Source organism: Denticeps clupeoides, chromosome 13 (assembly GCF_900700375.1).
Source record: "Denticeps clupeoides chromosome 13, fDenClu1.1, whole genome shotgun sequence".
Lineage (NCBI taxonomy): Eukaryota > Metazoa > Chordata > Actinopteri > Clupeiformes > Denticipitidae > Denticeps > Denticeps clupeoides.
Genome location: NC_041719.1, coordinates 20250184 through 20264920, shown reverse-complemented (window position 1 = coordinate 20264920; position 14737 = coordinate 20250184). Strand labels below are relative to the sequence as shown.

Below are 14737 nucleotides of genomic sequence, written 5' to 3'. Positions count from 1 at the left end.
ACTTCATGAGTCCAGTATTGGAGGGATTTGTGAGGGTGGTAATATCCTAGTGGGTAATGCACTCGCCTATGAGCCAGAAGACCCAGGTTCAAATCCCACGTACTACAATTGAGAAAGACACTTAACTCTGAGCACTTAACCCTAAGTTGCTCCAGGGGGACTGTCCCTGTTACTACTGATTGTAAGTCGCTCTGGATAAGTTACCATTGTACCTATGATTTTTAATGTGTTTTTCTTTTATTTGAACTGTGCTCTGATTTTCAATTATGTGTTATTTAATGCAATATCATCTCTGGTTGAAAAGTGTCATGCCACACCACCTGAAAATCAGTCACACTGCTAACGTTGCATATTCTCTGGGGCAAAACCCACTCCACATGGAGATGAGTAATATGAAGCATGGGCCAATCAAACAGCTCATATGCTGGATGAGTGGAAGTGTATAAAATTCATTAAAGAAACAGAGAATAGCTTAGAGTCTTAAAGGGCCAGCTGCAAATATTGTTAGAATCTTGAGAGTCATGCCACTGCTAATGATTGGCTGCTCTTGAAACAGCTTTTGGAGAACTCCACCGATCTCATGCTAATGTTCTAGAACATATATCAGCTGGAAGGTGAGAAGCTCGCTGCCTCCTTAGAACTGACAAACTGCTTCAATTGGTGTTTATGAAAGGTGGCTGAACTCGAATTGAGCAAGTTATCAGAGGATCATTGGTTCATGACCTTGTTGCCCCCATGCGTGAATGACGTATAAACTCAAACCCGCACCCACTTTCACTGAATTCCGCTGTGATATGAGAGAAGAAGAGGACATGATAATGGAGAGACCTGGTGCTACATGCATTGCTGCATCAACTATGGTTGCACCTGTTTAATGTAAATCTGTTTCAGGCACAGCATCAAGGCTTGAACCCAGTTCAGCACCAGCAACACCGGAAAAAAATATATTTTCTTGGAGAATCTTACCAAAGGCATGCAAGGGCTAAAGACAGAGATGACTCTCCCTCTTTCTCTTTTTGTTTCTTAACCCTCACTAGATTCTCAAACTCCACCTTGGAACACAGGCAAGACTGTAGAAAGAATGTAGAAAAACTTTATCGAGAAGGTGTCTTCTGGTACATCCCAGCTGCTACAAAAGCAGCGGGAATGTCAAAACCCAGAGAATCTCAGAAACATCCGTCAGGAAACTTAACAGGTGCCCAGTGGAGGGACTGGCTGGTGCCACAGGGATAACATATTCTGCCTAGTGTGAAACACAAAATGCTTCAAGTGTGAAAGCAGTTATGGTAGGTCTAATTGGTCCTACTTCTATGGTCTCAGTGAGAATTGAAGACATATAGTGGATCTCAAGTTCTTCATATCTGAAGCACATGCCATTGACTCCAATTTATTGTTTGGAGATATGGGGGCTCAGTGTTAAAGATTTTGATGGCTATCTCTGTCTGAAGCTTGAGTTTAATAGGGACGTAGTAGTAGCAGAGACAGTTGTTTATTATTATTACAATTATTATAAATAATTGCCGCTTTGGTGAGCTGACTGTTGATCAGTGTTGGGAAGGTTACTTTTAAAATGTATTCCATTACAGATTACAGAATACATGCCCCAAAGTTTGTAACGTATTCCATTAAGTTGCGTATTCGTATTCTGAATACTTTGTATTACTTAATATATTGTCATGCTTTTTACAACTACACGAATGAAGCAATCACAGATAATAAAAAAGCCCTGTTTTTCCCTAACCATTTCTTTATTTATAAAGCTGTGGAAGTGGAAGAGAAACATAAAATATGCCATTGAAAAGTATTTACTGTTATGGTCACCAACATATTCCATCACTTAGTTAAAATAAAAAGTTGCCTTGCATAAGAAAAATGACCGTCTTTTTGATTAGGACCGCACCTTCCTCGCGGTGGAAAGCGGCCGGCGCGATCTGGCGGGCGCGCGCGCAAATTACAGCCGTCTCCTCAAACTCTCCGAGCGGCGAGGTTAAACCGGGTGATGGCGTGTCACCTTACACACACTCAGTCCATGTACACTGTAAGAGTATAAAGATCATGGTGTAATAGTGAATTCAATCATATTTATTTAAAATTTCAGGGGTAGCATGGATTTATGGGCGCTGAAACACAGCGCAAACTTGAGGGACTGCGCACGCGCAGATCCTCTAGGTATCACACCTGTGTTATGCATGGTCCACGCAGCGTGGAATTACCAAAATTAGAGAGGAGATAGAGAGGGGATAGCCTATGAAACAGGAAAAGACCGCCGTGTAATCCATTTTTTAAAAAGTAAATGTATTCTGGCTATCACACATTTAAACGGTAACTGCAATGAAATACAGTTACTCATATTTTGTATTCTAAATACGTAACGCTGGTACATGTATTACGTTACTCCCCAACACTGCTGTTGATTCATTTAACTTCTCAAATAACTGAAGAGTAGGAAGTTTTCTCTAAGAATGAATTTGGATGGCCAAAAAACACAGAACACACAATCAGCTTTTGAGTTGTTAAAACAATGTCTCACCAAAGCATCTGTTTTGGCTTTTGCCAACCCACAACTACCCCCAGCAGAGAAGGTTTGGGTGAGGTACTATATCAGGACCAGGAGAATGGCTTTTGTCCACTCGCTTTTGTCAGTAGAAGCCTTTCACAATCCTAAAGAAATTACCCGACACATAAGCTTGAGTTTTTGCAGCTGAAGTGGGCTCTAACTGACAAGCTGCATGATTTGTTTTCCCCTGGGGATAATGGTAAGAATATTCAGTTGGTTGCATACATTTACCATTGTACCTGTGATTTTTAATGTGTTTTTCTTTTATTTGAATTGTGCTCCGATTTTCACTTCTGAATTATTTTATTTGGGTGTGTGACATGGGAAATACTGTTACACAAAGGTTGAATTAGATTATAAATCAATGCAAGGGAGGTAAATTACATACAGTCATAGCCTGAGCCTCAGACACCTTGTGCCAGATTATAACCCTAGACAAAATTAAATGTTGTTTTGTAACTTCCCATTAGACTCCTCCCTTGTAGGTTATTTAGGTGACTCTGGTATCAGGTCCTGGGAAATCTAGTCATAATAAGTCAGTTTAGTGGGAGGGTTACTTAAGGATTATAGAGTCCACTGTGATCTTAGGAACCTTAAGTGCAGCAGAATTTTTTTGTAACCTTGGCCAGATCTGTGCCTTGTCTCTTAGCTCTTCAGGCATTCCTTTGACCTCATGATTCTCATTTGCTTATTGTTTATGTTGAGCCACAGCCCTGCCTACCCCAGGACAAGAAGCCAACATGTAGGAGGCCCAGCCATTAGCCATCCAGAGACCCTTACTGGGCATGGGATTGCTAAGAGGGCCACAGCATGAACAATTGTGGCCCCGATCTAGATAAGGGCAGAGGAGAACCTCGGAGGAGGAAAGAGAACACACCGGACACACTGAAGCAGACCAGGTAATGGGGGAATGGAGTGTGTTATTCTAAAAATGCTTTTAAAACAGTTCCCTGCCCCAGCTCAGCCCGTCCCAAGAACCCTCAATGTCTAAGTGCAATTAAAATTGAGAAGTGGGCACTGGCACCAGAGGCACTACTGCTTTTATCCCATCACCCTTTGTGAGCAGCATTTTCATGACCATTTTCATGACCATAAATTGGTAGATTCTCACTGAAGGTGTGACACTCACAAAATAAGTTTTGTTGAGATTTTATTTTAGTTTCCTTTCCTTCTATTGCAACTGTATTTTATTTTATTCTGATCTTCATTGGATGTCAATGAGAGAGTACGGAAAACCACACAACATGTATTTCCCAAAATAGACACAGGGTGGCAGTAATCGCGAGCAGCGCACCACAGGGACACTCAGCGAGGCGCAGAGCAAGCTGAGCTCATTATCCAAGCTAATGGAGAATGAGCAACGGTGTTCCTGCGTCACTGATTTCTCTTTAATATTTAATATATAGACTTAACTGCAAATGAGAATTATCCTGTTGTATAAAGTGAACACTTATAGAATGTACAGTTATTACAACAATACTCTTTGATAAGAGGACAAAGATGACAGCTGTTAAAGAGAAATGTGCAGATATGATTGATGATAGATCAAAACGTGACTTAAATGGAAAATGTTTAGTTTTGGTTTCATACAAATTGTGATAAGTTAATGTTTGTAAGATAGGTGAGCATACATTTATGTGAAAACAGACATTGCAAGAATATATTGCTTTATATCATCCAATGGGGCTATAACATGTGCTCAAATGTAAAAGCAGACAGGATAACAGGAAACAATTCATGATTGCAGAAACAAAGTTAAATTGAAGTTGATAATAAAGATTATCCAAGTTAATGGAGAATGAGCAACGGTGTTCCTGTGTCACTGATTTCTCTGTAATATTTAATATATTTCCAGGAGAGGATTATAAACACACATATATATCTGCCAGCGGGGATCTAGCCGGGACCCGCTAAAAAGGCATAAAAACTATGAATGTACTTAACAAAAAGTGGAGACCTGGCCTCCACAGTCACTGGACCCGAACCCAATCGAGATGGTTTGGGGTGAGTTGGACCGCATTGAGAGAATGCCAAGAGTGTGCAAAGCAGTAATCAGAGCAAAGGTTGGCTATTTTGAAGAAACTAGGATATAAAACATGTTTTCAGTTATTTCACCTTTTATTGTTAAGTACATAACTCCACATGTGTTCATTCATAGTTTTGATGCCTTCAGTGAGAATCTACCATTGCAAATGGTCGTGAAAATAAAGTAAACACATTGACTGAGAAGGTGTGTCCAAATTTTTGACCTGTACTGTATGTATAGTGTTTACAGTGTCATATATGTCTCCAACAAATATCTAATTTATCTGTACTCCTTCACATAGTTAAACCCATAGTAAAAGTTTTAAGTGTGTGAGTTCAGTGAATGTAATCGCACCTCTGTCATCATAATTCAGTTCCTGGTTTCTGAGGCCTGGCCAGTATCTTTTGAGTTAGCAAAAGTCATAAACAGTCTTCAATTAAGCATTGTATACAGTCAGGCCTTCTTCTGGGCATTCTGAACATCATCATGATATATTTGCCCTTGGCTGGGCCTTGCTAGTCTTAACTCAGTTCTTTCCATACCTCCCAAACCTTTGATTGGCCTTCGACCCCAAGGGAGTTTTCTGCAGGTGTGCATGTGAGTGCATGATCTCATTGAAAGGGCATATAAAGTTTAGACTGAAACTGTGTGAGGGTGCTTTGTGCATGCTGCAAAGGGCCCACAAACATACAATGTGGTTAAAAAATATGCCATAATACCAGTCCTGTGAAAATGCCGGCGGACTGTTTTATTTATTTCTTATGGTTTTGGGGCATTGACGGGTTATTTCAGTGTGAGTAGAAAACAACTATGTGTGTTAAAAGGTTAATGTGAATGTACAGCATAAGATCAGTTACGGCTGCGACCATGGTTAAGGACGCACATGTGTTAATATTACAATAATACTGAGTACGCTCATGGAACTGAGTGCCAAAGTTATGAGGCAGAGATGTTTAGTTTGTGAGTGTGAGTTCTTACAAGCATAAATGTAACAAGACTTAACTGCAAATGAGAATTATCCTGTTGTATAAAGTGAACACTTATAGAATGTACAGTTATTACAACATACTTATGCGAAACAGTGCTAAACCACATACTATATTGCTTTATAGTAGAAAAGTCTGGGTGCTGAACTGACAACACCAACTGAGAACATTTAGTGCATCATAAAAGAAAATATACAACAAGGAAGAACTAAGGCTTTTGAGACCAGCATGAACAAACACACTGTCACTGTCATGCCGATAAGACAGAGTAGGAGATTGAGTGCGCGTAGAAATGAAAAACCCCGGTGCAGTGGAGCGCAATGAGGCGTGTGAATGGCCGCCGCTTAAAGCTGTGAACCGGCAGCGCCGCAACATCCATGGATGTTGACGTTCGCGAAACTAGACATAACAACGAAGGATAACAGAAACAAGCAGGAGAAAATACGCAGGAAGATTGGAGAAGATGGGGACGATGTAAGTACTGTGAGTTGATGTCTGATACAAGGCGTAACCTCATAAAGCATTACATGAGAGCTACAGTAGAACTGTACTGTTTCCTTGCTTGCACCTAGAATGTGTGTGCACAATTAACTTCATTAATGCACTTATGGTCTTATGCACTGAAAAAAATAATTTTGAGGTATAGTAAAATTAACTTGATTTACTGTCATAATTTTTACATTGCAATATTACAATTCATTGCAAATTAAAATTTCTAAATAAAATTTTAAAGCAATACACAATTAATTAATGTATAAAATGAACTGACTAGGAATAGTAAATTGTATTATATATTTTCTCATATGATTTAACTGTTTTAAAGTCATTGCACATAAAGCTAAAAATACTGAGTAATTTTAATCTAAAATCTTAGCACCTTCACCTCCGCGTGACTAACCGGAAAGAAGAAAATCCGCGATCTCACCTGGCTAAATCACATGCCCGCGTTTTTTGAATAGACATAGACGGTTGGGATTTTCACACGTGGATGCAAAGTTAGTGTGTAAGGTAAATTATTGCCCTTTTTTGTTATTTATGACAATGCATAGGTCCATGACCATTTTAAAAGTTCGATTGACTTTTGTTGTATAACTGTAGTAATGTTACCTCTAGGTTACATTAACCTAGGCCTGCGTTTTCCACTGCAGTCTATGAAGCAAACTCATACAGAAGTCAGTTTAAAACCAAAGAAATTTGTGCTAGTGAATTTGTTTAAGGGCGCTTTCACCCATTCGGACCAAAAGCCCTTAGTTCGGTTCGTTTTCGTTGGTGTGAAAGCATCAATCGCACTCGGGTACGCACTAAATCAAGTGGACCGAGACCTCCAGAAAGAGGTGGTCTCGGTTCACTTGACTCCGTATCAAATGCCGAACTCTGGTGCGGTCCGCCTGGTGAGAACGCGAACCGAACCAAAACAGGACCAAACGCTATGAATCTCATTATCTGACGGCATTAAATCATTTGTAGACTTTAATTTATTTCGTTAGAACACGTAAAACATGATTCGTCGAGAAGGTGCAGTGTGTCACACACGTCTGGTCGGATTTAAGTGATTACAAGTGATTTAACGTGATAAACAATCACTGGGAGGATGACGGACCCGCTTTAATATTCGTCATGTAATTTTCTCCTCAGTCACAGAAATATACAGCAGTCAACGACACAGGATCTACTTCCTGTATTTACTTTTGTTGTTCCCGCGGCAGACACGTCTGACCAATAAGCAGAGAGACAGTTCTCGCGTGATTTAAAGTGACGCATTTTGGTTCGCTGTTACAAACTCACCAGCTGATTCAGACCAAAGTGCGATCAGCTTACGCTTACCACGACTTTCAAAACATTACAGAAAATACATGAAAAAAAAGAACAACCATAAAGTGATAAAAGAAAAAATGGCAAAAACATTCTCCTATCGAAGGCTTGCGGTTGTCAGTGGTAGTCCAGCTGCTGAAGACTTCAAGGAGAGATGGCCAGCCTTATTTTGTGAAGCTGAGGTATGTAAATTTATTCCCTTTATTAAGCCCTCTTGTTTGGCCAGAAACAATAATTTAAAAGTATTATTTAAATATTGATCTCTTGTCATTTCAGATAAAAGAAGAATTTAGGAGATTAACTACAATTTCCCTGGAACAGAGCTTCATGAACAGGCTTGACACCTACACACCAAAAATGATTACCCTAATGAAGCTCAAGGGAGGTGTCGTGGGCACCAAGCTGAGGCCGTACATGGACATACTGAGTCAGTTGTGTTTATGTTAAATTTAGCTTGTTCACTTTTTTCAGGAATGTGGTCTGTCTCTCACACACTACACACATATGCACATTTAGTATCAATCCTCACTCAATAGTCAGTTTTAATCACTTTTATTTATATAGTACTTTACACAGCACAGATAAGGACTGTTATTGTAGAGGTCAATTGTTGGGTCTTATCCAGACTTGATCAGCCTATCAGAAACCTTGGGGTAAACCTAAAGATAAGAAACCAAAACAGTTAAAGGCAACTATAAATGTTGGCACCAATCACCTTTAGATGTAGCAAAGTACATGGGATATTTCATTTTGTGTTTTCCATTACAGTCTGTTAAATTATTGCAGCATAAATGTTACTTCTATCTGTTTGAAAACTAAAGTCGTAGATTTAAACCTAGTGATCTGAATACCCAGACATTTAATTGCTACATACTGTGTAATATAGTGTAGTGTAAATATATTTAGCAGTTTAAACAGCAAAGAATGGTAACAAACAGCTTAACACGCTACAAAAGCAACCACCAGACAGACTCCATCTTTCCATACTTTTCTCTTGTGGTCTTCACACAAATCACTGCTCGTATGCCATCATATTATTTCTTGGTAGTTTGTTTTCTATGGATATTGGTTATGTATTGAAAATAATAATGTTTACAGAACCAAAACATTGAGATGAGGCGTGAAGCCCTTATCCGGAGCCTCATACTGTACCTTGGCGAGAAGGAAGAGGAACTGTTTGAAGATTGCCAGGTAAAGTGTTTTTTGTTCAATGTCATGTTAAAATGTTAAAATTGTATTACCATAACATACACCAGGGGTGGGGAACCTATGCTCCTGGAGGGTCTGTGTCCCGCTGAGGTTAAAATCCAACCATAATCAAATACACCTGATCCAGGTAATCAAAGTCTACTAGAAAATTCAAAGCATGTTTGTTGGAGCTGGTTGGGGCTAACCTCTGCAAGACACTGACCCTCCAGGACCAGGGTTCCCCACCCCTGATGTAAAGGTTAACCTTAAAGCAGGGGTGTCCAAATTCTGTTCTGGAGGGCCACTGTCATGCAGAGTTTAGCTCCAACTGGCCTCAATGTACCACAGTTAAGTAGTATATTTATGGATAAGGGTACATTATTTGGCTGTAGTGGCTCTTATGTCATGTTCAACTAATGTTTAACTTAACCTGGCTCGCTGTAAAATAGGCTTGACTCAGTTAAGCGTAATCTATACTGTATTACTTCAGTTTACATTTTTCAGTTAAATCCAAGTCATTTATTTTGTCTAAATTGTGCAGGAGGACAACCACAGTGACACAACGCTACACACCCTCAAGATTCCGGTTGTCCATGGAGCTGATGGAAAGGATCCAGTGGACGTATCCATTATTCTTGAAGGAAATGAGATCTTGCCGGGATGCCACAATGCTGCTAAAGCTTGTGCACTGCTTATGGGACTCATTTATGCCCTCAACCTCGCATACCCCAGAGCATTGTGTTACACTTTCGAGGTGTTTCAGAAACTTTTTCTAGAATTGGATGAAATTAAGCTGCCTCCAAAAGTACAAGCTTTAAAGTCGAAGTTGCTTTCTTAAAAGCTTTTGCCATTGCAAGTACTGCACATTTTTGGATGCCAGTATACTCCCCAACTAACTTTTAAATCTTCCAGGTTGTATTGGACCATTTTGACAGACAAAATGTTTTTCTGGTCACTTGTGTAGTTAATTAGAAGTTTTGCTTTTGAATTTAGTTTCACCATTGTGAACAGTGGTGGGAAGACACTTGCCTATTAGAACTGTTCTCAGCTTTGTGCCAACTAAGGCATCTGGTCTTTTTTTTTTTTTTTTTTCTTTGACATGTTTGTAGCACTAGTCTAGAGTGCCATGTTTAATTGTTGAAACTGCTTTGTTTTAGACTATTTTAAGTATAACTGAATTTGTAAAAGCACATCTTTAACTGTTTCTAAAAATGTTTTTATGCATTTTATGCATTGTTTTATATTTTATGCATTTAATGTTGTAATGCACAAGTCCAGAGTGCTGTCCAAACTGCACTATTCGAGAGGATTGTTACTTTTATTGAAATGGTAAAAAATCTTATATCCATGCATTACATCCATGATTGTTTAAAACTCATCCCATGTTTTTTTATTCCTCTTGGGGTTCAAACACTTTTTGATCTTGAGAAATGTAGTTGTTTTCAGGACTCCCATTCCTAGGAAAACACTTGTCATGAGAAAAAACTGAGGTTTTGCTTTATGTAACTTTAAAAACCATACATTTGTGTGACTGAGTCATTGTTTAATGTTGGAACAAAATAAATGTTAATTGTCTATGTCGTGTGTGGGCTTATTTAAATGCAGACAAAATGAATATATTTAGAAATATTTAATTAAATATATTTAATACATTTATTGAAATATTGAATAAAACTTACCTTATAACAGTAAATAAGATGTACTATTTTAAGGACAGCTGTGGGTTTATATTTAGGACAATTGGAGGATGTTTAAACCAGAAATAGTTCCTGTTAATGAAACAAATGAAATGGTAAATAACAGATTTAGAGGATTGTGCAGATTTAAGCAGTGAAGAGCTTGATGAGTTAAAACAGTTTGAGCATAACCTAGCAGCTCTTTTTATACAGATGCAAACCATCCTTCATATTTCAGAAAGTTTTGTACAAGAAGTCATAAAACAGCTCTTACAGATATGTAAACATTCCCAACTGTTGTTGCATAATTCAATCAAGAACATTCTTAAACAACACACAGATGTAGATGATTTAATCGTGAGACATTTAGTCAGGGCTGTCTCAGAGGACAATGTCATAACAAGTTTTTATGGCAAGGATGGCTTTTTATCAACTACTAAAGGGAGAGCAGCATATGTGAACAAAAACTTTGAAGTAGTTACAGAAAATGTTGAACATCTGTTACGTCTTAACATCTCTTACAGAAGATGTTGAACAGGGCAGACATTCTTCCACAATAAGATAAGATAAGATAAACCTTTATTAGTCCCACAACTGGGAAATTGCACTTGTCACGGCAGAAAGTGGACAGAAGCAAAACCTGCCACATTGTCACAAACATTGAAAAACCAACTTTCAATATAAACAAAGCACTTGCACACATACTGCACACACAATGTCCAGTTCGTGCTGTTATTTTTGTTGACCATGCAAACACACATTTCAAATCTGTTAAGTGCTACCACATACAATATCCCTGTTCAAGACCAAGTTGTTGTCCTACACTGTGTTTTGTTTTGAAAATGTAATGTTTAGATGTTACGTGCAGAGATAGCTAAACCTTAAGGTCGGTCAGCTGGTTATTATTAAAAAACAAAGGTGCAGTTATGACTGTTCTCTTTAGCACTTAAGTATTTTATACTTAATATGTCATTACATACTTATTATGTCATAATAAATAAACATCCCATTGGTCTGTAAATGCATATGTTCTGTTTCCTATTGTAAATGTTTATGTTGGATAAAAACAAAAGTTTAACTATGTCTTATTCTCATCAGGGATACAAAAGTTACTGCACTTGTTTTATTGGAACTACTACCAAACAGTTTGATGCACTGTTTGTTTTCTGTACTGTTTTCTTTAGACTTGTGTTCTATTAATATTGCTGCAGTTGTAATACTGTTTTTTCTTTTGGTTGACAATATTTTATCATCTTAAGGAATTTCCTCATTATGTTAAATAATGTTAAATAAATTTGCCAGAGGATGCGACCACTCTGATCTTTGCCATGTTGGGCCAGGAACTCTGTGCTCTGTTGGCAAGGCTCCCCGTGGACTGTGCTGCCGGGACTGCCTCACGTGGAATCCGCCTCTCCAGCTCCAGTTGCGGACATGCCTACCCTTTGCCTGGACGTTCCCCAGCAGAACAGAAGCGCAGCACCAGCGCCCCCGCCTGCTGCAGAGAATGTCCACCACCCTCCACACCACACACCCACCACCCTCTCCAGCAATGTGTCCAGCCCCCTATGGAAAGTGCCCAGTGTGCCCAGACCCTTATGACTTGAGTGGGGGTGCGGTACGGGTTGGGGGCTCCTCCTGATGCATCATTTTGTTTGACCTCATGTGTATGCATGTGTCACTTACCTAGAAAAGACATATAGCACCAGAATGAACTATTGGAAGATGTCTGTGTGATGCTTTGATGTACACTGCACAGTGTTTTGAGAAACACAATAACAACAACTTTGAAATGATCCTAATCCAGTTGTGCATGTTGTATATACTGGAAAAAACTAGTCCAATTCAGACCAGATTTAAAGGCTTTGCTACTGGCAAAAGACACAGAACAGAAGCAACAGAGTGGCTGATCGGTCAGGGAAGTTTTGGAGCCATAATGGGGACCTGCTGGTACAGTGGTGGGGCAGTGATGGAGTAACAGCTAAGGAAGCAGACCCATAACCAGCATCACTGATCGTCCTCACACACTGCTCCTTGGGCATAATATTATGGCTGAAATGTGGATTAGTACATTAGTAGTAGTTCCTTCTACCGATTGCTCTTTTCCTGAATGCCTGTGATTTCCAGCACCATTTTTGTATCCTCCCCAGGTATGTACCAGTAAGTCTGTGTTTGGGAAGTCATCAGAAAAATTATAACTAAGTGATGCAGGTGATGCAGAATTTTTTAGCTTTTCTACAAAATAACAGAGAACATCCCCCCCTTGTGGAACAGCAGCTGCAACTGCTCAAGTCTTGCTTGATCAACTCTGCACTCTGTGTGCTCTTTCAGCAGCTCCTCACAATGATCCAGAGTAGGAGTCAGATATAATATTCATTATGGTGTATTGATTATTAAATGATAACAAGATTTAATAATAAATTAATTTAGCTGCAGACTATTCGGACACCTGGTCTGATGCATTATTTTGTTTGAACTAATGTGTATGTATGTGCCACTTACCTGGGAAAGACATGTCTGTATGATGCTATGATATACACTGCACACAGTGTTTTGAGAAACACAATAACATGTTTGAAATATTAGCCTCCAATGTCCCCATTTTTGCAGTTGTGCATGTTGGATATACTGGAAAAACTAGTCCAATTCAGACCAGATTTAAAAGCTCTGCTGACATTTCTCAGGAAAGGCCATACTTATGCGAAACAGTGCTAAACCACATACTATATTGCTTTATAGTAGAAAGGTCTGGGTGCTGAACTGACTACACGAACTGAGAACATTTAGTGCATCATAAAAGAAAATATACAACAAGGAAGAACTAAGGCTTTTGAGACCAGCATGAACAAACACACTGTCACTGTCATGCCGATAAGACAGAGTAGGAGATCGAGTGCGCGTAGTAATGAAAAACCCCGGTGCAGTGGAGCGCAATGAGGCGTGTGAATGGCCGCCGCTTAAAGCTGTGAACCGGCAGCGCCGCAACAACCATGGATGTTGACGTTTGCGAGACTAGACATAACAACGAAGGATAACAGAAACAAGGAGGAGAAAATACGCAGGAAGAAGAAAAAAGAACAATCTTAATTGGAGAAGATGGGCGACGATGATTAAGTCTTTTGCAGGTAAAAGCAAAATAATGACTGGACACTGGACTATACTTTGGACTTCTCCACCTCTACAACTGTAGGCCTTTTTCTCTTATTGGACAATCACAAACTTTGCACTGACACCACTTGCAGGCTCAAGATACCCTGGAAGGGGTATTGTCATGATCCGGACCGGCAGGGGTTGACTCCGGATCGGAGTTTCATGTTCGTCTCGTGTAATGTTCCCTGATCGTGTTCACCTGCTGTCTATTTATATAATTGTATAAAGCTATCCGGTTCGTGTCTGTTCGCCGTCGGGTCATTGTGCGTGTTAATGTTCCCTTGTCTTGTGAAGTCTGTATTAAAGGTTTTTAATCAGTTCCCCAAGCGTGACAGACTCTTGGCGGCCTACGAAAGCTACCGTGGGGTCGAGAGGATCTGTCACGCGGTCCATGTTCCCCCTTTCGATTCCGGAGGCAGGGGAGTACCAACGAATCCGTGCGACCGGACCTCGATGGCCTACGAAAGCTACCGTGGGGTCGAGGAGACCGGTCGCGCAGTTCAGGTGCTCCCGGCGTTAACCGAGACGAGGGAGGCGGCGAACTTTCCAGCGGGGCATACCGGAGACTGACCGGAGTGACGGTGCCTGCGGACGGCGGACAGGATGCTGGTCCCCCACGGACGAGCCGTGCTTTGGCCCGGGCCTGACGCCGCCGGTGCAGGACAACTAGGGTTGCAAAGGGGCGGAAAATTTCCAGTAAATTTCCGAAAAGTTTCCGGTAAATTTCCATGGTAAGTTAAGCTTGGGAATTTTGGAAATTAATGGGAATTAAGGAGAACTAACTGGGAATAGATTATTTCCAAGCATAAATATAAACAGAAATCATAAGAAAACCTCCATGCAAAATGTTTTCAACAGATATTTCAACAGATTTATTTGTAAGTACAGTAGAATAGAACACGTTTCAATAACTTGTTTCATGGATGAATAAAAACAGAAATGTTGAGTTCAATATTACCATCCCCTAACCCCGCTCATTCAAAAATGCCCCCTGTTCAAAAATCTCCACAAAGTCCCATTCAAAAGGTTAAATGAAAAATGCCACTTATCCTCCAAAACGTCCCATTAAACATGCAAATCTTCCTTCAAGCAATCCTCTTTTCTCATTTTTGCTCAGTCAATAGACTCTTCCTGGACCTCATCATCATCCAACAACATGTCCACTTCCTCAGCATCCAACTCTGAGTCTTCCTCTTCAGTGTCACTTTCCAGCCTTGTTGAGGATGGCTCTGTGTCAGGCTCAAAGAGCCGTAGGTTTGCCCGAATGCCGACCAGCTTTTCCACTCTCACATTTGTGAGCCTGTTGCGAACCTTTGTGTGGGTGTTCCCAAACAGTGACCAGTTG

At 40.0% G+C, this 14737-nt stretch overlaps 1 long non-coding RNA gene across 2 annotated transcripts; it reads left to right on the top strand.

Moving 5' to 3' along the window:
- The first annotated feature begins 4720 nt into the window (after window positions 1–4720).
- LOC114802442 (uncharacterized) lies at window positions 4721–9623 on the top strand. 2 transcript variants are annotated; one of them, XR_003751726.1, is made up of 4 exons: window positions 4721–7563; window positions 7658–7808; window positions 8480–8572; window positions 9111–9623. It is a non-coding gene; the product is annotated as an uncharacterized LOC114802442 (long non-coding RNA). The 2 variants fall into 2 exon arrangements; XR_003751725.1 differs by having other exon boundaries at window positions 4721–7808.
- The last annotated feature ends 5114 nt before the right edge of the window (window positions 9624–14737 follow it).